This window comes from Liolophura sinensis, chromosome 11 (assembly GCF_032854445.1).
Source record: "Liolophura sinensis isolate JHLJ2023 chromosome 11, CUHK_Ljap_v2, whole genome shotgun sequence".
Taxonomy (NCBI): Eukaryota; Metazoa; Mollusca; class Polyplacophora; order Chitonida; family Chitonidae; genus Liolophura; species Liolophura sinensis.
Window position 1 is genome coordinate 9542625 of NC_088305.1, and position 23910 is coordinate 9566534.

The 23910-nt window shown below is 40.4% G+C and overlaps 1 protein-coding gene across 1 annotated transcript in view; it reads left to right on the forward strand.

Moving 5' to 3' along the window:
• Nucleotides 1–2725: 2725 nt before the first annotated feature.
• LOC135477841 (parathyroid hormone/parathyroid hormone-related peptide receptor-like) overlaps nucleotides 2726–23910 on the forward strand; it is a 76936-nt gene continuing 55751 nt past the window's right edge. Inside the window, exon 1 of the mRNA XM_064758046.1 lies at nucleotides 2726–2858. The gene's annotated coding sequence lies outside the window, so the exon portion shown is untranslated. The remainder of the gene's footprint in view (nucleotides 2859–23910) is intronic.

Genomic DNA, 23910 nt, shown 5'->3' on the forward strand with positions numbered 1-23910 from the left:
GGAAAGCGTGGGTTCGAAACAACACGGTTTTACTGCCTTTATATCCGTCTTCCGCTTTACCCAGGAAATGTCATTATAAAAATGTCTTTGATGTGGTAATGAGATATACTTAACATTTTATGTTTTCGTGAAAGAGACGAGCGGTATAATAGTCATGAGTATATACTCAACACTCCATACATACCATTTTAGTGTTTGTAATTAGTTCATATCCTTGTCAAAATTCCACTTTGGATCTAGTCGGGACGAGAATTGTTCGAGATTTGAACAATGATTATTCATGGATAACAGCCTCCAAATCCCACGATTTATTAGCATATGCAACTAATCTTGCTATCTGGGAAGATGGTGGAAGAGCACATGGTACCACCCTGCTTTTATTTTATTTATTTATTTCATTGATATTTTACACTGTACTCAGGAATGTTTCGCTTATACGATGGTGGCCCCCTATTTTTATACATGCCTATCATCAGAAACAAGCGTGGGATTTTTAATTATTCAGCGTTATAGACACATTTTTCTCATTAATAACTCAAAATTAACATACATATGTAAAAGCGACAACTTACGAACTGATATCGTTTTATTGTTTATGTTTATTATATTGATTGTGATAGAGATTCCGCTATACCTTTAGGTTCCAAAATTACGTCGTCCAAAAAATTGTGATAGACATTCCGCAAAATTCTGCGGTGTTGACTTGTAACTGTTGTCCCTTTTGCATTATATCTGCTCAAGGACATAGGGAAATGATAAACGACAGAGTTTTATACACATCCGTGCAGCTAAATGTGATGGGGATTCAGGAGGAGCAAGACAGCCAGCTTGATTTACCCTGGGGGGCTAGACAACAATTATCTTGTATAGGATGGTCGTGCGTTGACGGATAGATCATGTCTTATTTTTGACCGGTCATACCGCCTCTTTTATCGCCATAATCACGTGTTCATACGTGATTGTATAGTTGTAAGAAGTTTTATGCATATAAAATACCGTTGTCCTCTAGGAAGCAGAGGTCAGGCGGAGGAACATTTTTCTTTAATATTTACACGAATTCAGACAGATGTTTTACCCTTAATTTATAGCCGGAAGTCAGAAACAAAACACGATGACCATGTCTCTGTTTTCCAAAAATCCGCTTCTGCTTACTACCTTGAAATAAGTGAAAAAATAACCTATCAAAAAGTAATAAATAAATAAACAACGTATTCTTTTGCAAATCCAGTCAGTGTAAGTACTACCAAAGTAAAAAAGCATTAATAATTCTACCTTCACTACTATTAATACACCTGCTAACAACTGCAATATAATAAATTAAACGAATTTCTTTCGCGTCTGAAAAGTACTCATTGTTTTTGTTATCCCTGTATGGCTCAGTTATGGAAGTCCTCAGACGACAAACGGTGACGATTAATTGTACTAACACCACACTATAATATTATCTCAGATTTTCTACTGTCGACTTGTCGGACTGCAGACTAAATACGTATTATTTCATTTTACACAGGTAGCGTGAAATTGGAGCCCATTTCAGAGTATTGCTTTTTTTAAAAGAGTTTTGTGTAACGTATTACAGGATAAGTTTTAAAAGGTATAACGGCGGTGAGTTTACCTGTGGGAAACCACATAAAACCCTCCTTCAGTTACGGAATTTACAGATATGCACCCCATATTTATCGAAAGCAAGTTGTACTCAGCGAAAGTTAGGCTGCGTAAGCGGCCACACTAAGGTCGTCGACGGCGAATAGTCATCAAGGTCGCAAGAACGGGGAGACGGGTGAATCTACAAATTCCAATACAGACGGATGGTCAAATATAAGTACCTGCTGCCATAGACACGGCAAGGCGATGTAATGCTATAATCCATTGAATGAAGATAAAAATAAACAAGTCTCGTCATTTATTCATTCACCCATAAAAAACGCACTTTTCTTTTTATATTTGCCCAAGGACTATTAATGGCGGTAATAAGACCGCGCGGAGGGCGCACTAACTGATGTGGACGTGTAAAGTATTGATCCTCGTTGGCATTGTGGTTTCCACTTACTCTTGTCGACTCCCCAGCCTCGGTATGAGTGAACCTCGATGACTGGCTAGACCGATCTATACTCGATCGTATTTCCATGGTCTTTAAGCACAGTCCAACACGTAGTCCCCCAAACAAAGGCGGTTACAGGTGGCTCTTGTACTTTCAACAGCTTGTTGTGTTTTGTTGCAACAGAAATGATTGGATTGAAAGTGATAGACAGCAAATTAATTGTTTTCTTGATTTAATTTAGATTAAAAAAGCATAATTTTGTTTCTGCTCTTCAGAACGGATTGACTTGGATGTGCGCAGCTGGTACATCTGCACAGCCATATGGATTGTCGCCGATGCAGGTGCTCGGCGAGTGAACAATGATGTCTGTATAGTAGTAATTTGGAGGCTACGAAAACCTTAACCAGAGCAGGAAATTGGACGGGATCAGTTTAACTGTTTGTCCGAGACGACAAAGAAGGCTCTAAAGAGCCGAAGAACATCGGCGTGTGCCGAGAGTTAGCACGAAGTTGGAAACTTCGGCGTGAGACCATTCCCATTTCTATTCCCAAGTGTGTGTGACTCTATTCCGCCGACCGCCTTCAAAGCTTACTTTTACCGATTCCCAAAGTACCGTTAAGGTAACGGACATGAACTGTCTCATTCTCCGTCACTTGTTCATGTCATTTACTCCACTTGTATCTGTAAGGATTTGCCGCCCTTGGGAATCGTGGTGTTTCACTACTTAGAGGGACGTGTGAATCACAAAAAGAAAATTCGGCGACTCGCTTTTGACAGACCTGTTGAGTTATCCCGAGGATATTTCAACCAGCCACTTGTAAGTAGAACCATTTTGTCACCCTTTTAGGAAAGAAAAATAACTTAATTACTAAATCTTCGTTGTAAATTATATAGCCACAATATATACATATATATATATACATATATATCAATGCCACAGTGTATCCAGTTAGCGTAGTTAGTCAATTTTCATTTTCCCCCAAAGGTCGGCCAAGTTGGTTTTCTTGATATAAATAAAAGAAAAACCGATATAGTATTCAGTCAGTAGCCACGTCAAAGATAGATTAATACAGATTCCTACTTTAAAATTTACAAACATGAAACAATTATCGCAAAATAACATTGCCATCACTGCATGATGCTTTTTTTTTACAACGGTCATGTTGGAAATTATCCAGGTTACAAACGTAATATTGTTGGCTAATTTTACACATGACCAGGCCTAGGTAATTCGAAGGCAGGTAAGCATTGCTATGAACTGGAAGTGTAATGCTTGTATCGTCAGTTTCTTGTCTGAATGAGTTTATTTATTTATTTGGCAGCCTAATAATTACAGCGGTACTCAAAGTATATGCTCTATTCTACGATGCCAATATACATATGGGAAGAAAAGAAACGGTAATTCTCGCGTTTTTATCACAATCAACGTTAAATTAAGGTTTTCGTAAGCTGGGTTTTAGCGAGTGAACTGATACGTTTGCCTTGTTTTTTATGTGATTATTTATTACGTGTTATTAAAATACAGCATTTGGAGTGATTCTATAACAGCGATGCCTAATAAGCTGGAATTACCATCACGGCCTTTGTTTCAACAAAGTTTACTTTAACTATGGTCGTAGGGGATCTATAAGTTGCTACTTTTTAAGCATTTACATGAACAGTTAGAATAAATCCATAAGCGCAGTTCGTCGCCATATGACTGAAAAATTGTTGAGTACGACGTTAAAGCCCAGGCACTCACTCATACGTACAGTAAACTGACAAAAGATCCTAAGTCACCAGTCACACATGCCCATTTTGCCAATAGCCACGTTGTCGCAACAGCTCCGGTTTTACCCTCCATGTGTCAGTCTTTTGTAGTAGGGTCCTATATCCAGAAATGTCCACACCGGAAAGGAGCATTTGTGTGAGTGTATGATTGATGGGTGTGGAGTGACTGCATCATTGTGAGCATTTCAACCATGCTCTGTTGACGCATATTTTAGCTTGCTGGACTATATATTATTATCATACAAAGATAACGAATCCACTACTGTTCTGCAGGAGGACTTTCGGTAATTTGAACCACTTCGTTCAGTCTCACAGGCACGGCACGCGGCAAATTACCAATAAACAACCGATACATGAGTAACGCACAGTTCAGTGTTGTGTGTTTTTTACATTGCCTGCCCTCGGATCACGAAGCGATCTAAGACTGAAGTCAAAATTTTAAATCAAATTAAAATTGTTATTTCTTATGTAACAAGGTCGACACATTAATTGGCCACGTAAATTCTGGGTAAGATATTGTAAAACAAATTTCAGCTAAAAATAACAGAAAGAAACGTACCAAATTTAATGATTAAAATTTTGACATAAGTGTGAGGTCGCTTCGTGATCCAGAGACCTGATCCCTGTATATGGGTGTTGCTATTCTGACCATTACATTAGTAATACTGTGTTAATCATTGCAGGAGTCGTAGTCACGATTATGCTGACATTTGTTATGATTATTAACGCTGACCATTGCATAAGTATGTTTGTATGCTTATGGTCACGGTGGTGTGTTGTGTAACACGAAACCACTGAACCTCATTTCGTACAAAGATAACTTACATAGTCAAATCGCATTCGAGGGATTTTGACGAGGCGCGAAAGAAGGTCCAAGCTGTGTCGGGTTACACAACATCAACACGAAGGTGCTAAACTCTATTCTACCACCCCCCACCCCTCCCCAACATAAAGAAAATGGAGCAAAAAACGACATATTTCACGCTGCCGTTCTCTTTTATTCCCCCCCCCCCCCCCGCAGCCACCAAGCATTTTAGACCAATCATCAAGTTTAGGGTACTGCAGTTGACCTAGATATTTAGGTATGACGTAATACCGCTAAGCCCAGACTGGAACGTCATGAAACAAATGTTTCTTTTTCTGCTTTATGGCGTCTTCGTGTAAAATATCAAAAACGACAAAACGTTCAGCATAAAGGGGGAAGTATAACGACTGGTTGACCCGCATCAGTATAATAGATCGCGTGGTGCAGCTTACTTGCCTTCGGTAAGTCGTCTCAGTGATGCAGCACTAGAAAAAAAGGCCGGTAGAAATCCGTCCTGCAACAAGGAGACACATTACATGTACTCTAAGGATTTCTTCGTCATCACATGAATGAAAAACTGCTACGGAAAGTACGACGTTAAACCCCAACGCTCACTCTAAATATATATAAATGCTTTCACATGGTCCGCAACTAAGGGTCTGGTAGTCATATGACCAGGGCCAGTCATTAGTTGTGTACACATGATTTGTATTCTTGTGACAGGGCGAAAAGTGCTACCGTCACTTAAGGGTAATACCAAAGACATGTAGTACTATTATTTAAAGTCTTTAGTATGTCTAGATGCCAGGTAAACCCGACTTCGGCGAGGACGCTTTAACTACTGAGCCACCAAAGCGATCTATTATGTTCATGACTGATTGCTCGCAGCGTAAACCTTGTACGCTTTTGATCAAAGTTCAGTAAAGTACAGGGTGAGATCAGGTACATTAAAACTGATAAGCGCGGCACTTTTTTCTCTGTCACCCAGGGTACATAATGTTCTTAAGCAAGAACGCACTATGGCTGTGGTATTCGTAAGATTTTGTCATTATAGATCAGTAATATTTCTTTCTGATTAAAAAATATATATGCACCGTTGACTCTCACCAAATCCGGTGTAAGTCTGTTTATGGCAGGGTAGCCTGCAACTATCAGAGAGCTTGTGATTACACAAATAGCTCACGAAGTTACATTACGGACAGTCAAAAGGGGATTGCCGCATACAAATTTATTACATCTCTGAATAGTTGGCAACAGCTTATCATCACTGCGTGGATAAGATATTACGCAATATTGAACAGGTATATGCTATGAAAGATACGGGTCCCACCTGGATTTTTATACATAGCATGCATGTATTGCCCTGTAAGTATTGTACGTAGTTCATTAATTAAGTAAATATGGTTGCATCAGTCGCCAGGTAGACATAATAGATAGTAACTGTCATCATCTGAAGGTTAATTCTTATTATCACTGCGATGAATCATCAAAGAGGATTGTCACCGCGGTCTGATTGCTATGCTGGCGAAGTGCCTTTAAAGCGATCATCTGTAGTAACTTTGAACTGTAATTATCCCAGGTAATATCAGAAATGTTTTGTAACGCCCACGAATTCTGCGATGCTTTTCTCTGATATCATATCAGATATCTTATCTCTGATATCGAAATATTATATAATATCCAAAAATAACATTGGAAGATAAAGCAAACACATGTGATTGTAAGTATAGTTGCTGTTATGTAAAACCACCACTATCTGATGTTTTAAACGCCTGTTCCGTTTTGAACGTCGTTGCACATTGAATACAACGTGAAATTTTAAAATAACCCGAACAAAATTCTGGCGTCCCATTTGCTTATGTTCAAAAGACATGTGTCATAATATATTTCCATGTGGTATACACAGATAGTCAACGTCAGAAAATCAGCGACTTCAGACTCAAAACGAAATATTCCAGAATAAATTACATCGTTATTTTATCTAAGTCTGCATGAAGAGGAAATCTTAAATCTGCTATGTGGGGATTCAGATGACGTTACCTTCTATAGCTGTTGCTCCCGCCCCGATGGCTCAGTTGGGGCAGAGCGTTCTCTTTGGGGCCGGTAGATCCAGGGTCTATCCAGGGGCGGATCACACCTAAGACCTTAAAGACGAAGTTTTAGCTTCCTCGCTAGGCTATCAGCATTAGAGGACAATGCAACGACTGGTTGACCCGTATCAGTATTATGGCTCGGGCGGGGCAGCTGACTTGCCTGCAGTAAATTGTCTCTGAGAAGCAGCACTGGACAAAAAAAGCGGTTGAAATTTGTCAGGCAACAAGAAGGCACATTCTTTCACCGCAACAGCTGACAGGAACCAAGCGGTTAATTTTCTTAGGTTTTTTTATTGATCAGACTATTATTTGGGCATCAGTTTTGCCAACGGTCCCATGCAGAAGGTTTGGGCTTAGTGCCATGGTTGACTAGGACTACCAGTATATGTAATACGTACAATCCGATATCTGGAATTTTCCCACTGATCCACGACGATGATGAACTGCAGATCAAAACAACATCATGCAAGTTTGCGCACTCCTATCTCTTGTTTCGAATTCCCATCACTACTTTTTGTTTACCGGTGTTTTTTTTCCTGTTTTTCTGCAAGGCATGAAAACATATTAGATGGTACTATACATATAATGATGTCTTAAATGCTATCATTTCCATTCTCAAAGATCGGTGTCTGAATTTTCTGCAATTTTGCACAGTTCATTATTGGTTCTTCCTGTCAGAAACTCGATAGATCCGATTAAAATACAACGGACTACAGCATAGAGAGTGAAACCAAAGAAGATGTAGCGACGACATTGTGATAGTTGGCAAATGGTCACGCGTAACTAGTGAAATACGGCTACAGTGTAGACAGTAAAACCTCAGGAGTGACGACATTATGATAGGTGGCAAATGGTCACGCATAACTGGTGAAATACGGCTACAGCATAGACAGTAAAACCAATGGAGTGACGACACTGTGATAGCTAGCAAATGGTCACGCGTAACTGGTGAAATACAGCTACAGCATAGACAGTAAAACCAGAGAACATGCAACGACGACATTGTGATAGCTGGCAAATGGTGAAATACGGCTATAGCATTGACACTAAAACCAGCGAACAAGCAACGACGACTCTGTGATAGCTAGAAAATGGTCACACGTAACTGGTGAAATACGGCTACAGCATAAAGAGAAAACCACAGGAATGACGACATTGTGATAGCTGGCAAATGGTCACACGTAATTGGTGAAATACGGCTACAGCATAGACGGTAAAACCACAGGAGTGACGACATTGTGATAGCTGGCAAATGGTCACACGTAACCGGTGAAATCAGGCGTATTATGAGTTTACCTCAGTTAGGGTTTTATTCTAACTGTTCATGTAAATGCGTCAAACCCAGCAACTTAAACACCCCCAAGCACCATGATGTAAGCAGAATTAGTAAGTAAATGCAGTGATATTAATTGTATTGTATTAGACGCCATTAGTCTAGAGTTGCTCAAAATGTTGTTTTTATTTTATCATCGTATTTAATGTACAAACACATTAAAACAATGCATATTCGCTCCGCTTAAATTTTGCGTAATTTCTGAGAGCACATTGTTGGCTCATTTATTCAAAGCGTTCAGACTACGTCGCCCAATAATTCCCACCCTTGGCCTTTTCGCCACCGGATTCAAGGGATACAGGAAACACAGTTATAAAAAAATTAAGATTATGGTTTTAAGCAAACTATAGAATGATACGGCAAAAAACAAATTAAAACAAATCATTTTTTACACATTTTTATTTATATCTTTTGAACATCACCTCTATTTTATGCATAATTTCGAGAATGACGTCATCTATGAGTTCACCAGCACGCTGCCAGCTTAGCACCCCAACACATGAGAGACACATTGTACCTCTCTCGAAGTGCCGGCAGCCATTTTTTGTCACTGGCTTGGTTGTCCGCAGATAGACTGCAGTGGGCGCGCAGAGCTTGGCGAATGCGGAAATGGTTGTCCGCAGATAGACTGCAGTGGGCGCGCAGAGCTTGGCGAATGCGGAAATGGTTGTCCGCAGATAGACTACAGTGGGCGCGCAGAGCAATGCGGAAATGGTTGTCCGCAGATAGACTGCAGTGGGTGCGCAGAGCTTGGCGAATGCGGAAATGGTTGTCCGCAGATAGACTGCAGTGGGTGCGCAGAGCTTGGCGAATGCGGAAATGGTTGTCCGCAGATAGACTGCATTGGACGCGCAGAGCTTGGCGAATGCGGAAATGGTTGTCCGCAGATAGACTGCAGTGGGCGCGCAGAGCTTGGCGAATGCGGAAATGGTTGTCCGCAGATAGGCTGCAGTGGGCGCGCAGAGCTTGGCGAATGCGGAAATGGTTGTCCGCAGATAGACTGCAGTGGGTGCGCAGAGCTTGGCGAATGCGGAAATGGTTGTCCGCAGATAGACTGCAGTGGGCGCGCAGAGCTTGGCGAATGCGGAAATGGTTGTCCGCAGATAGACTGCAGTGGGCGCGCAGAGCTTGGCGAATGCGGAAATGCAGCGAAGATCATACTAGTATTGCCTCATGCGCTGAAGACTTCGGAGTCAAACATGAACGTCATGACAACTTACTTTATATGAGCTAGAACCGAATTTAGCCATGTGCGTTTGTGTTTTGCATTTGTACTGTGCTTAACAGTGCGAAGTTATTCGCTTGCAAAACAAAATCATAAGAATGACGAATAGAATGAAGCACTAAAAGTTCTGATCTTGTGGTAAGGGTCAGCATCCTTTGTAAGTTTTATTTTCTTTTAGGGTCAGACCATCAATGTTATCTGTTTACAAAACAAAATCGTAAAGAAAACACAGCGAAGCACTAAAAATTTGACATTTTGGTGTCAGCATTCTTTGAGAGAATTTGCCAAATCGCAGCGCTTCGAGGCTTACCACTTGATTAGCATTTATACTGTGATGGTTCTTTATACTTCATCCTCTTGCGTTATCAAAACGTCGTGTACCGTGACTCTGCTAGATTTCCCGGTGGGCACGCGGTTTAATCCTGGGTGATTATCTGAACCCAACTCTACCATTTTGACCAGTGTAAAGTCACAGATTATCGAATTTAGCGATGGTCTCATTACCTCGTGGCGTTTTCGATCACGTCCCTGTCGTCTTTAAGATTGAGTAAACTTTCTTATTCTGGGTCGTCAACTCCGTAAGCCACGTGCATGCACCCAATCCACCGACAAGATCGTCAAAGCCAATTACGTACGTCCTGTTCAGCTCAGCGCCTTGGCTTATGTCTAGTTAGGCCAGATCAGATCAGTCTTAATACGGGTCGCTTTGCCAAGGAAAAGCTTCTTTTGTTGATAATGAACGGCACTCGTTCAATTTGAACGTCGTTTTATTTTCTCGATTTGCTCGTTAGAGATCTGGCCCATTCGGGCAAAGGATGCGTGTCCCCCATGCCCATTAAAGTGCTCACGCTGAACAAAGCCTCTCAAATAATTAGACCACTAATAGACATCTGGCACAGTGGGAGTGTAAAGAAATCTTTAGTCTGTGTTCCTAATTAGGGTTATCTAGTCAGCGGAAGAAACCCTAACCACTTCCTCTTTTCCAGTCTGCCTGCTGGCAACTCTGTTTTTAGAATAGTATTATCTCAATGCATGAAAAAACAATAAACTAGTGATAAGGTAGCTTTTCACGGAGAGAAAGGTGTTAGGAATAACCACTGCACGGCAATCTAATAGCCATACGTACTAAAACATACTGGAATATGGATAAATAGGTAGGTGTACGCTAATCAAATACCTATAACAGTTACGCATTGTCATAGAATAAGCATGTATATGTAATCTTTTACTCTATGTTTTAGTGAACAGGAGTTCATGGTTTCAAACCAAGAACTACCTCGAATCTTTACCTTCAAAGCGTTTCTCATCGGGATACAAGTCTATGAAGAAAACTTAGGCTGACACAACATCATCATATGAACGTGTTTTGTCCTCCGTGGTCTGGCAGCAGCCTGCGGATGGTTGAGGGTTATTTCGCTTTTCTACAATCATAATACTGGCACTCCTCGTATGGTTGAAATGTTCTGGGTACGGCCTAAAACACCAGTGGAATAAATAATAAATAAAATTGTCCAAAATTTGTATTATTGTGTTTCAGAAGTAAACGATAAACAAAGTTGTCAAACATGTTTACTACAATGATGAAGAACTTTAATCTCGCTTTAGGAAAGACATTCAGCAAAATTGAGCTGATTTTGTTTGACATATTTCTCCAACTAACAGTGTGGTGTGGCAAGTATTGTTTCCGGGCTTTGGCCTTGAACTCAAAGACAGCATTAGTGTCACCCTTTTGACAGGTTAATCAATCATGCATTCACAGTTAAAACTTTGTAACAAGGTGTTTATAAGCTTGGACTTAACAAGAGACAGAGGCAGAGATTACTAGACGCCCTTGTCTTTGTGAGCTGATTAGCACCACTAAGTGCAACTGTTGCTTCATGCAAACCGGCATGTAGAAATTCTACTATGCTAAAAGGCGTACCAATTATTTTTCCTATGCGTCCACGTGTCAACGGAGCTAACACCTCGAACTGTGCTGATTTGTTCGATCCATGTTTTAGGCCACACTGAGTTTTTCAGTTGAGCTAATTCCATTGGCGGCTCATTTATGTTTTCTGTGTTAAATTAGCACTGTCGGTTAGCGCTCTAGCGCAGCGTAATGACCCTCACCAATGCGGTCGCTGTGAGTTCAAGTCCAGCTCATGCTGGCTTCCTCTCCGGCCGTAAGTGAGAAGGTCTGAGAGAAACCTGCGGATGGTCACAGCCCGGTTTTCACCCACCATAATGCTGGCCGCCGTCGTATAAGTGAAATATTCTTGAGTACGGCGTAAAACATCAATCAAATAAATAAATTGATTAATTAAATTAGCACTGTTGAAAAACCCAGTTTTGAGACAGTTGACTCAACTTCTTTTTCTCAGTGTAAAAAAGGTTAGTCCACCGCTCCTTGCCAAGTGCCAAACCCATCCACGGACTTTAAGCCATTGCCATGTACCTGCTGCATTTGAATATTCGAGTTCATTGGTGGAAAAGAGGCCTGTTAGCATATGGCTATTGGCCTTTGGACAGGACATTAAAGTTGGGTTTTGGGGGAATAATATTGAATTTACGTCAGATTACACTGTTAAACTTGCGATAGAAGCGCGGTCGCAAATGGCATGGAACTGAATTTGTAACATTACTAGATGATTTTGATTAACTGAATGAACTGTCCATCTACGTTGTCAATGGAATATCGGATTGAAAAGCTTTCTTTTCTACAACTTTAAAAGCCATATTATGGGTTATCTTATCACAGTAGTACACGGATCTGTTTTTTCACATTTCACAGCATCGGTTGGATGGTGCCCTAAAGTGTCTCCATGACAACTGCCACACGACTTCCTAGCGCTTAAATGCTTTTTGCGCCTATGCAAAACCAACCTTAACAAATAAATGACACTGATGGCATTTTTGAAATAGAATCGTAAACAAAACCCGTGCGTGCGCACAGTTGTTACTTTCAGGACGTAAAGCCTAATTATGGACCCCGAAAAGAGCTCCCATGATGCAGAAGGATCGCTTCTGTCAAAACATTAAAAAAAACTGGTTCAGCCTTATACAAACTAAGGATAGGCTGTCCATCAAAACCCAGACCTCCGGTGGTGCGCTGTGAAGGACTTGATCTTGTCATTATTAAAAAGGCCCATGGATTAGTTGGAGTCGATTCATCTATACAACTCGATGGACGAGTTCTGGAATTTTCTCGCCATGACATGACCTGGCTCCTTGTCAACCCGGAGGCGTAGCTTTTCCACCATGCTGATGACGGCTCTCAATACGCCTTGACGTTCACGCAATGTCAAGTCTTTAATTTCAGGTTCTTGGATTTTATAATTTCCTAATCAGCCATGTGCTTAGCACGAGTGATTTGTCAAAAAAATACAATATAGAGAAAGAAGAACCGGATGTCAACGTAAATATCATGGGATGAACTTCTCAAGCCCATTCCTGAATAATTTCTCTTCATCTCTTTCTACTGTCTAATGTCGGTTTTCGGGGGTCTCCGTGGTCTAGTGGTTAGTGTGCTAGCGCAGCACAATGGACCAGAACCTTTTCACCTATGCGATCGTTATGAGTTCATGCCAGCCAACAACCTACAGAATTTCTTGTGTTTTTCAGGGGGGGGGGGGGGGCTGTTTGGTTACTTGCCACCACAACCCCAGACGTCATCGTATAAGTGAAGTATTCTTGATTACGGCGTAAACCTTCTATCACATAAATAGATAAACAAATGTCTGTTTTCAAATGATATCTTTACATTTTTACCACTAAATGTCTGGCCTATAATTGTATATTTAGACTGCTTTTCACCATCAAAGTTACGTATTTAAATAATGACCACACATAATTTTACCACTTGGGTGGTGAATCATCTATCATATCGCTATTTGTATACATCATAAGTCTATCTACAGGTAGCACAAAAATATGATCTGTTCACTGTTTTCTTAACGTCACTGACTTCAACATCTAAATATTGTAGAACCTCCTATATGTACACGAATAATTCAGTTGGTTGGAGTTCAGCTGGCCAGGAAATCACTGGAAAAAAAGAGCAGTCGATCATATGAATCTGTAGCCCTGAATGACAACGCTCGTAAGGCCTGGAGTACTCATGTTTGGGTTCCATTCAGTCCGGTAGGATGAGTTGTAAAATTTCGGAAAACAGTCAATTGCTAACGTGCCATCCGGTCACTCCTTTACAATGCTTAGGGTCGTAAGGCACCAGACTCTTAAAATCCCAAGATGTCGATGTCAAAGGTAAATATCCATCCATATTTATTGAAGTTCCGCTAGGCCCTTGGTACCCTAGGACCCTAAGCATTGTAAAGGGGCGGCTGGATGGGCGAGATACTTTAGTAATCGACTGTTTTCCGAAATTTTACAGTTCATCCTACCGGGCTAAAGGGGACTCAGCCATGACTACATGAGTCCCTAACAGCGTTGTCATCCAGGGCTAATTAGTTTATTTGTTTAATTGGCGTTCTATGCCGTACTCAAGAATATTTCATTTATACGACGGCGAGCAGTATTATGGTAGCCAACGACTATCCACAGGTTGCTGGTAGACCTTCCCACGTACGGCCAGAGAGGAAGACAGTTCCAGGGTTAATAAATCTTACACTAAAACTGCACAAATGAACAAGGGAATAACATTGTCCATGCGGGAAACTTCACTTCATGTACATAAACGTATATAATGCTTTGATGCAGTGATACATTAAAATAGAGACAAACTGAAATCCAATCAGCCAAAGTATAAAAGGAGTCCCTCTTGGGCAAAATTTAACAAGAACACTTCGTAACTACGTACCCACAGACAGTGTTCATTAAAATCATTTGCTTTAGAGTTTGTACATATACACGTTATCTCACTTTCAGTGTATCGGAGGATGGCAACGAGGGAGGGCCATTATTGTAATTCCGCTGTACATAGGAGCTAAAATTAGACAATATTATTTGTCTGCGGGCTAAAGTGCACGATATAGAATAAAATCCATTGGGCGTGATGGACACCAGCGCTTCGTTCGTCTCTAAAAATTACATTTCCTAACTTTATTATACATCACAGTAAGAGGCTTTGTGTCCGCTGTGATGTAAAAGGTTTCTGGTTTTATGGGCATAATGCGTAAATATATAACGCCTTCACATTTCAATACAGCAGACAGCAGCAAAGGTATGTCAAGTCAACATGTAACCAGGGAATAGGGTATCTTCGCCCACCCACAAGTGTGCGCACAAAACACCATGGCAAACATAAGAATGAACACTAGACTTTATAACTGAATGACTTTAGGGTTAAACATTAAGACACAAATCCCTTTTGTTCAGCAATATAACCCCCCCCCCCCCACCAACACTCTGATAATTTGGTCCAAATACCTGTTAATTAAAATCCACGTGGTTATTCCTAAAATCTGTATATTTAATTATTGATTAGTTTGTTTACTTAATTATTTGATTGACGATTTACACCGCACCCAGGTACAGTTCGACGACAATCATGCTTTCAGGTGAACTAAACCACAGCTGATCTATCAACTATTTAGTTTTTCTAAAACACCTTCAAGGTAAAGACCATAACGTGGACAGTTAAAGTAAAGAAAAGCTAAAATACGAAGTAAGGTTCATCGTACAGACAACTGAAAACTATGCGTAAAATTACTTTCATTTTTAAGATGATTTTAAAGACTGTTGAAAGGCACTCAAATACTATGGTGGGCTTTATGTGCAGTACTGAAGGTATCTGGGAACTCTGACGTCACATCACCTTCACCAGAAGGAAGGATTTTTTGTTAACATTCTCTCAGTTATCTTTTACGCAAAGAGTTATTCTAGCCTTCAGTGTCGTGAAAAGAGTTGGAAAAAGTTCCTGTGACGTCAGAGTTCGTAAACACTGATGGTATGGTCCATAAAGCCCATCTCAGAATTCAAATGTTTAAACACCTTTTCACAAAAAATCTGAAAAAAATAAATGGAAGTATATTTATGCATGGTTTTAAGTGGTCTGTTTAGTGGTGAATGCTTCGGTTTTCGGAGGTTCTTTTTAGCTAGGCAGACTGAGTGTGCTACGTGTATGTAACTGGCAAATGGTTAACGTAACAGGAGAAACGTGTCCCATAGGTAATTTGCATCATTTAGAGCTTTGTTCTGAATTCTCATGTATATTGCTACTGCTTCTATATTTTGAATAGTATCAACGTATTTTAACACCTCTAATACCATATGGTTTAAGCAGAATTAGGTTAAAAAAATACTCATGCAAACTGCATGTAATCCTGTACTATTTATTGACGTACCCTGTGGGAATAAAATTCCCATGCGGTTTTACCACTTCTCTGTATTTGCCGTTCACATTATATCATGTAATGATCACTGTCAGTCACGTGATAATACCCACAGTTACACACATCACGTTAATATATGCTTTAGACGGATCACACGCGTCTCAACCATAGCAGGTACTTTGAAAAGCACAACAAAAGCATTCTGAATGCAAAAAGTTTTTCATACTGGTGTTGAGAAAACTATACGATGACAACTTATATAGCGGAAAAGTTTCAATCGCAGGGTGACATTTTGTTACAAAAAACGTGTATTAAATATGCATAAAAATAAAAAATAAAAGTCTTCTAAGCACTTGACGTTTCATCACTTTTTCAATCATTGGACGTGTTTATAGGTTTTAGCCAGTGCCTCAGGGAAGCCCTATTAAAACCATTGCAGAGTCAATTGTTTAGCGTTTGGTGTCGCTGTGGTACAGATTTGTCGTTACTTAAGCTTTGTCGAATTCAAAAGATAAAAGTAGCTACTCTTTCTTTTGTGATGTGTACATTAAAGAGCAAACAAGCGCAATTATCTTAGGTTACAAAGTTAGTGAAACTTTTGGTAACATCACATAATTTGTTGACCTAACTCTGCTTTAGACTTGGCGCTAAGGCGTGAGGTATAATTTGTTACTATTTAAACGTTTACATGAACAGTCAGAATCAAAGCCCTAACGAAGAGAAATTGACGAGACGCCTGATTTCACCGGCTACGTGCAACCATTCGCCAACCATCACACAACTTCATGTTTTGAATGCCATGGATAACTGCATCATAAAGATTACACATTGTTTGCATAAAATCTTCCCCTCTTTTGCTAAGCATCTGGAAGGTGCTACTAATAAATGCCAGGTAATGCCATGTAGAGAAACATTTATACACCGTTTTCATTCGTTAAATTATTTTATTTATTTATTTGATTGGTGTTTTACGCCGTACTCAAGAATATCCCGTTAAATTAAAATGACAAGACATGCTCTTATGGTCACCAGGATTACACAGCTACATGTGTCTGCTATTGATTCACACCACACTTACATGTAAGTTTTCGTTTTTTTCGAGGAATAACAGTTGAAAATACAAAGCAAAACGCAAAAATGTGGTTAGATGTAACCTTTTCTTTCTTTTTTTCAGTGTATCTTATCTTTGCTCTCTGTAATCGGATCAGATCAGACTCAGTATGCAGAAATAGGTAGGCAGGAACGTTGACCACATTTTTTATTCAAACTGCCCTCTGTCCCGCAAAGAAAATTCGGATAGTAATGTCTTTTGTTGTTACAGTGCGTCTGGTCTGTTAGGCAACCTGCGGATGGTCGTGGGTTTCCCCGGGTTCTGGCTTGTCATAATGCTAGCCCCCAGTGTATAAGTGAACTATTCTTGAGTAGGGCGCAAAACACCAATGATATACATTACTTTTACAAGAAATCGTTATACTTTAAAAGACGAATTACAAACAGAAACCTGCCATTGCAAAGACAGTCAAAGTAAAGCAACCCGACCACAGGTGGAAAGCACCTCTTGGAGGTCTTAGACGGCACAATCTCCGTCTTTCGAAATGACTGACAATTATACCGCCTCACCAGCGAATATTTCCACAGACTATCTGCTGTAACCCTACGCGACACCATCTCAGACCGGTACAAGTATAGTCCCACAGAATACGTTCTCAACTGATACACATGAAGTTAGCTTTGTTTCTCTCCAACTGTCCATGGATTGGTGTTGTGATGTTTGTCAAAACCCGCTGTAAAAAGCAAGCAACCTGCCACCATCTCGATTTCCTTCAGTTATTTGTTTTAACAACGGACACTATAGCCCCAGGCTGTACAAAACAATCAAATGGGGCGTCTATGACCAGGGAAAGTCAAGGAGTCATCGACCTGAGACAACAAATTGTGGCGTTAATAACCTTCATTCGACCAGCCTGACCCTGTCAAGTTACCCACCGTGGGCATGTCTGGGCCGTTGTAGATTAGCTATCCTCTAGAAGTACAGGGATATTAAGCAAAATGGTAGTAAACAGTCCTGGGATGGGGGTGAGGATAGGATTTCCCAATGTCCCAGTGGTATTGACTTGTCTGAAGGATACTTTGTGGTGCCTATAATTGCAATGATTCTGCCAAGATGATTGTGTCGCATTCACCAGCGTGGATATTAAACGCCTCGTGGCCAGTAGTAAAGTTATTATTATCAGAGATAAATACATCGGAATACAACACTGCGGTGTTCCTGTGACTTATTTAACTACGTAGTACTTAGAAGGCCGGATGAAAAAAAAATTGCTGAATCTTGCATTTCTTGTCGAATTTGCAGCGATTTGCCCGCCCTTATTATTCGTGTAAAGCGTCATTAGATTCAACGGACACGGCTGTCGGGTGAGAAGTAACATATATCGACCGAGGGTGGATAACAGTTAAGCTAGTTTTGCCACTTCGCTCATTAACATTTGAAAGGAATGAAAATCTGCAGGAATTTAAAAAGCGTTAGTTGCGCACATTAGAGCCTATGAACATTGATTTTAGATATCCTGAAAAATACAGACTTAACTATGAAATTAGAGTAATACAGGATAACTGTGGCTGGATGTCAAGTTATGTACGTGTCTTAATAGTGTTACCGGTCCAAAATCCATTCTCACCAAATTTCCTAGTATACATGTACCTTTGACATGCTTCTGGTGACAAATAGATTCTGCTAACAAAAATAAAGGTCACAGTGTATTTCGGTTGGATGTCAATACGTGTCCGTGTGTTCCTTCAGCCCGCATCGACGTGACCTCTCCTGGCAGCTACAGACTGGATTTTTCTACCATCGTGACAGGAAACGACTAACCTGTAGTTAGTGAACAGATTGTGTGACTCTTTTCTCTAGGGCATTGTTTTTCAGTAGTTTTGTTCGACCCTGCTAAGCTTTTGACAAGGTGCTGTACATAAGGTGGGTTGCTGTATGATTTTTTTTAATTGTATAGCAGAACTTCATAACCTTTACCTTCCGGAGACGTAAAATTCCGAGATTCTGGAAACTGCAAGCTTAATTGTTGATATTGCATGTTTGGATATGAAAAGCACTACAGGAAAACAGCATGACGCATGTCAAGTTTTCCACTTCTAATTAGGCTATAGATGATATCCATATTCACAGAATTACCTAAGAAACACTTGACAGATTCATGAGGCGAAATCGAGTTCGTGTTCTGCGCAACATGCTTTTAGCAAAATCATTGCGTTGGTGGGTTGGATGCCATTACATGCCCGAATGTTTCCTTTTCCCGAACAGGCGTGATCTCTCCTTCTACTGGCAGATTTTGGATTTTCTGCTATCATGACAGGAAAGAACTTATCCAGGATTACCCAGTTGCCATCGTCATTTATCCAACATTGGTTGGTCCATAGATGATCTGGCTCTATTTTCTCTTGAGCATTATTTTGTTCGATCTGTCGGGAGACCTGGAATTAAACCCGGTTGGAGTCATAACAGACTTTAAGAACTGTACTTTTAGCAGTCTCAGCACTGATGTGTTAGAGCGAAGAAACAGGACTGGATAAACTGATGTCAATACGATGTTATTGGATGGGGTGTTATATCTGGTGTCTTCGGCATGATTCTCTCAGTAGCGACAACATTTTGGCGGCATGGACTCGTCCTGCTGCTAAAGATACAATAATTTACGTAAACACACAATGACTCCTTGACGTCACATGACTTAAAATTGTTAACAACAACAGCATAATAATATTTAAGCATTCGTAAGCTTTTGACAAGGGGCTGTATAAGGCGGGTCGCTACACATTGTTTTATTATTTGGCAGAAGAATACGACACTGCCTTGTGTGAATGTAAAATTCATAGACTGGCCTTCAGAAATATATTTATTACCATATAATTCATAGTCAAGATCGGTGAATTCTTCCCTTCTATTTGTGTTTCAACTCTGTTTCACACCGCTGTGCAGGAACACCTTCCACATACCTGTTACCTTTTATTCCCCTGGAGCATTTGGAAGCTACTGCTGTGCGTGCATATACAAAAACAAGTCTGGAACGACATCTTAAGAATGAATCAACGTCTTAATCGTAATGGTTTGGTCATTAGTATTTATTTATTTGATTGATTTTTTTACGCCATACTTAAAAATATTTCACTTATACGACAGTGGCCAGCATTATAGTGAAAGGAAACCGGGTGGAGCCCGAGGGAAACCAACGACCATCCGCAGGTTGTTGCAAGACCTTCCCACGTAAGGTGGTCATTAGTACCAGAGGAATAGAATTTCACAAAACTATTTCCACGCCTGTGCCAGATATTCTCTAATATGTAGCTGCTTTGAGATTAAAACGATCCCGGATTTAAGCAATTTCTCCATCTACGTTACTTGGCATGACTCAGGCTATTCTATTCCATTGCCATTCTATTCACTTTTTCCACACGTCACCTGCTACATACCATTATAGGCCTATCCACGATTGCATGTATACTTCAAGTGCAGTTCACACATAATATCAATGATTGGCTTGTGTCGAATAAGCTGCCCTTGCCCTTCAGAATTCTTGTGTGGATAATTACTGAAGCACAATGCTATTCCGTCATCTTGATTCCCAAGGGTTGTCAATAACAGTTTCTAAAAGTATGGCCAGACGATACAAAGCCATGTACATCCTAAAGAGTATCGATGACTAACAAAAGTCAAAGAGTCATCAACCCGAGACAACAGAATCTTTTCCCGACCGGCCGGACAATACCAAATAATAGGCCGTGGTCACGTCTGGGCCGTCGTAGATTAGCCCTCGACTTGAAGTACACTGAGTATTAACACAGAGCAAAGGAGACGATGGTAGTAAACAGTGCTTGGGGGAGGGGAGAATATTAAACGAGAGACAGATTTCACCGTGTGCCAGTGCTATTGAATTGTCTGAAGGATGCTTTGTAGGTGCCTGTAATTGCATTGATTTTGTTGGGATGGTTGTGTCCCACTCTCCAGCGTGGATATTAACGCCTCGCCGCCAATGTTAACATTATTACTACCACCGGTAAATACATCGAAATACGACACCGCGGAGTTCCTATGACTTACTTAACTAGTTAGCACTCAGAGGGTGGTATGCATTTTCTCGTGCCCTCGTTAGTGGTGTAATTCGTCATTAGACTCAACGAACAGCGCTATTTGGTGACAAATAAAGTATATCGCCCACGGGTGGGTAAAAGCTCGGTGAAATTTTTCACTTCTGGTCATTCATATTTGACAGGAATGAAAATCTAAAGGAATTTAAAAAGCTTTAGTTGCGTACAATAGAGCCACTAGACTTTGATATAAGAAATCCCGAAAATAGGGATAAGGCTTAAGTATTGAAACTACGAGTTGGAATATAAAGTTAGCGTACTACAGGAAAACTGCACAACACATGTCAAGTTCCGTACGTCTTTTTATAGGTGTGTAGACCCAAAATCCATACACACTAAATTTCCTAAGATACATGTACCTTTCACATGTTTGTGGCGATAAATCCATTTTGTCAGTATAAATGACGTCAGTGTTATGCACAACGTCATTTTGGAAAGGTCACTGTCTAGTTTGGTTGGATATCACCGTCAGTCCGGATGTTCCCTCATTCCGGTCATTCGTCACCTCTCCTTCCAGCTAGAGAACGCTTCGGTGGCCTAATGGGTAGGGCGTCCGTCTAGAAATCCGAATTCTCGAGATCAAATCCGGGTCGGGTCACACCAAAGACTTTAAAAACGGTATTTGTTGCTGATTCGCTTGATGCTCAGCAATGGGAGGTTAAAATAAGCAAACAGGATCATTTGGCTCGGTGTAAGTATAATGTCACTGCGTGGAGTGTCATGTCTGCTGTCTTAGGCACGAGACTTCAGTGACAGCAGCACTTGGACTCGCCCTGCGACAGAAAGGCATATTGTACATGTACGCAGCTAATGACTGCGTAGTCATTTGATAAAACTTGTCAAGTATGACCTGAAGCCCCAAGCAGTGATTTATTTATCTCTTCCAGCTACAGACCATGGTTTTTTTCTGCCACAGGAGACCAGATGTCCAAGTTACCGCATGGTGGGATATGAAGAGCATTAAAGGAAAACTGCATGGCACATGTCAAGCTTTATACTTTTAATTAAGCTATAGATCAAATAAATATTCACTGTATTACCAGAGACATGTTTGATGATGCAAAATCGAGTTCGTGTTGTGTGCAATGTTCTTTTAGCAAGGTCGTTGTGTAGTTTGGTTGAATGCCGTGGTGTGTCCGGATATTTCCAAGTCCTGGAAAGGCGTGACCTCCCCTTCCAGCCACAGACTTAAGGATTTTTCTAGCACCATGACAGGACACAAATTGTCCAGGATTAGCCAGTTTCCACCATTATTCAATTGTCACTGGTTGCTCGACAGATGTTGTAATTCTATTTTCTCTTGAGCATTATTTATCCCTCGTTTTGTTCGATCACCCCCAAAATACGGAGACCTGGAATTAAACACGGCTCAGGTCATAACAATGACTTCAGGAATGGTACTACATGCTGACTCGCTTGGTGCTCAGAACTGAGGAGTTAGAGTAAGGAAACAAGACTAGGTAACCTGTTGTCAATATCATGTTCTTGGGTGATGTGTCATGTGTGGTGTTTTCAGCACGATTCTTTAGTAGCGGCAGCACTTTGGTGGCGTGGACTCGCCCTGCCACAAGAAGACAATATTTTACACAAACACCGAATGACTCTTTGTCGTCATATGACTGAAAAATTATTAACAGCGTCAGATAACCCCATGCATAATTATATTTAAGCATTCGTAACCTTTTGACAAGGGGCTGTATAAGGCGGGTCGCTACTCATTTTTTTATTATTTAGAAGAAGTTTACAATCTTTAACTCGTGTGAATGTAAAATTCATAGACTGGTCTTCAGAAATATATTTATTCCCAGATTTAATAGTCAAAGGCTGTGGATTCTTCCCCTCTCTCCATACATCAGCTCTGGTGCACACAGCTGTGTAGGACATTTAGCATACCTGTCACCTTTTCTTCCCTTTTAGTATTTGGAAGCTACCACAGTGAGTGCATATCGAAAAACAAGTCAGGAACGACATTTTAAGAATGAGGCAACGTCTAGACCGTTATGGTTTGGTCATAAAAAAACTTTTTCATGCATGTGACAAATATTTTCTTGTACCTAGTATTTTTGAGAGTAACTCCATCCCTGTTTTAAGGAATGTCATTTAGGTTTGCCAGCACATAGGCTTTACTTGACACTACCTAGGTTATTTTATTTCGTCGCCAAACGATCATTTCCGCAATTCACGTGATACATGCAACCTGCCATAGGCCTGTCCACGACTAAATCCGGCGGATCTCCCAATGTGCCAGTGGTACTGAGTTGCCTCCAGGAGGCTTTGTGGTGCCTATACACTAAAAAACTTAACCTGTTAATTCTAACAGAAAGTCTGCTGTTTGAAGGATGCTAAAATGTATTCTGTTATTATATCACAATGCTGTGTCATGACCAAGATTACATCCTGTTCGGCTAATGCAATCTTAGCACTGAAGTAATAGAACGTGTGTTATATTTCACAGAGTCATCCACTGCAGTAGCTTATTACACTCTGGCATAACTCATTGATTTTGCCGAGATGGTTGTGTCCCACTCCTCAGCGTGGATATTAACGCCTCTCCGCTAGTGGTAACATTATTATTACTATCGGCAAATACATCGGAATACGACACCGCGTAGCTCCTATGACTGTTTTAACAAGTTAGCATTAAGACGGGGGAATATAAAAACATCTTTGAAACTTGGATGTCACGTTTAATTTACAGCAGTCTGTCTATCCTTATTAGTGGTTTAATGCGTCATTACCCTCAGCGTACAGCTCTGTCTGGTGGTAAATAATATAATTCGCACACAGATGTATAAAAGCTGAAGGATTCTCCTCAGTTGCATTGATAAGGATTGGACATGGACAAAAAAAACAGAGGAATTTAAAATAGTTATCTAAATGGACAAGCATTTTAATGGGTTTTTTTTCAAGATTCTGCAAATGGCTGGGCACAATGTCAGTACCCCAAGTTGGGATGTGATAGGTACACAAAAATAGAAATATTTGAAACATTTTTTTGTTTAAAACTATCGCCATTCCCTTTGTACTTAAAAGAAAGAAACATATTTATACAAACTATACCTTAAATGGGAAAGCTATGCAATCTGTATGAAATTCCATTTTTTAAAGTTTTCGTAAGAATGAAAAACGGTTTTGAACATTGTTACTTTATAAAAAATCTCTGATCGGAATTTAGCAACATTCAGATTTCAGACACTGCTTGTCACCAGCTAATTTA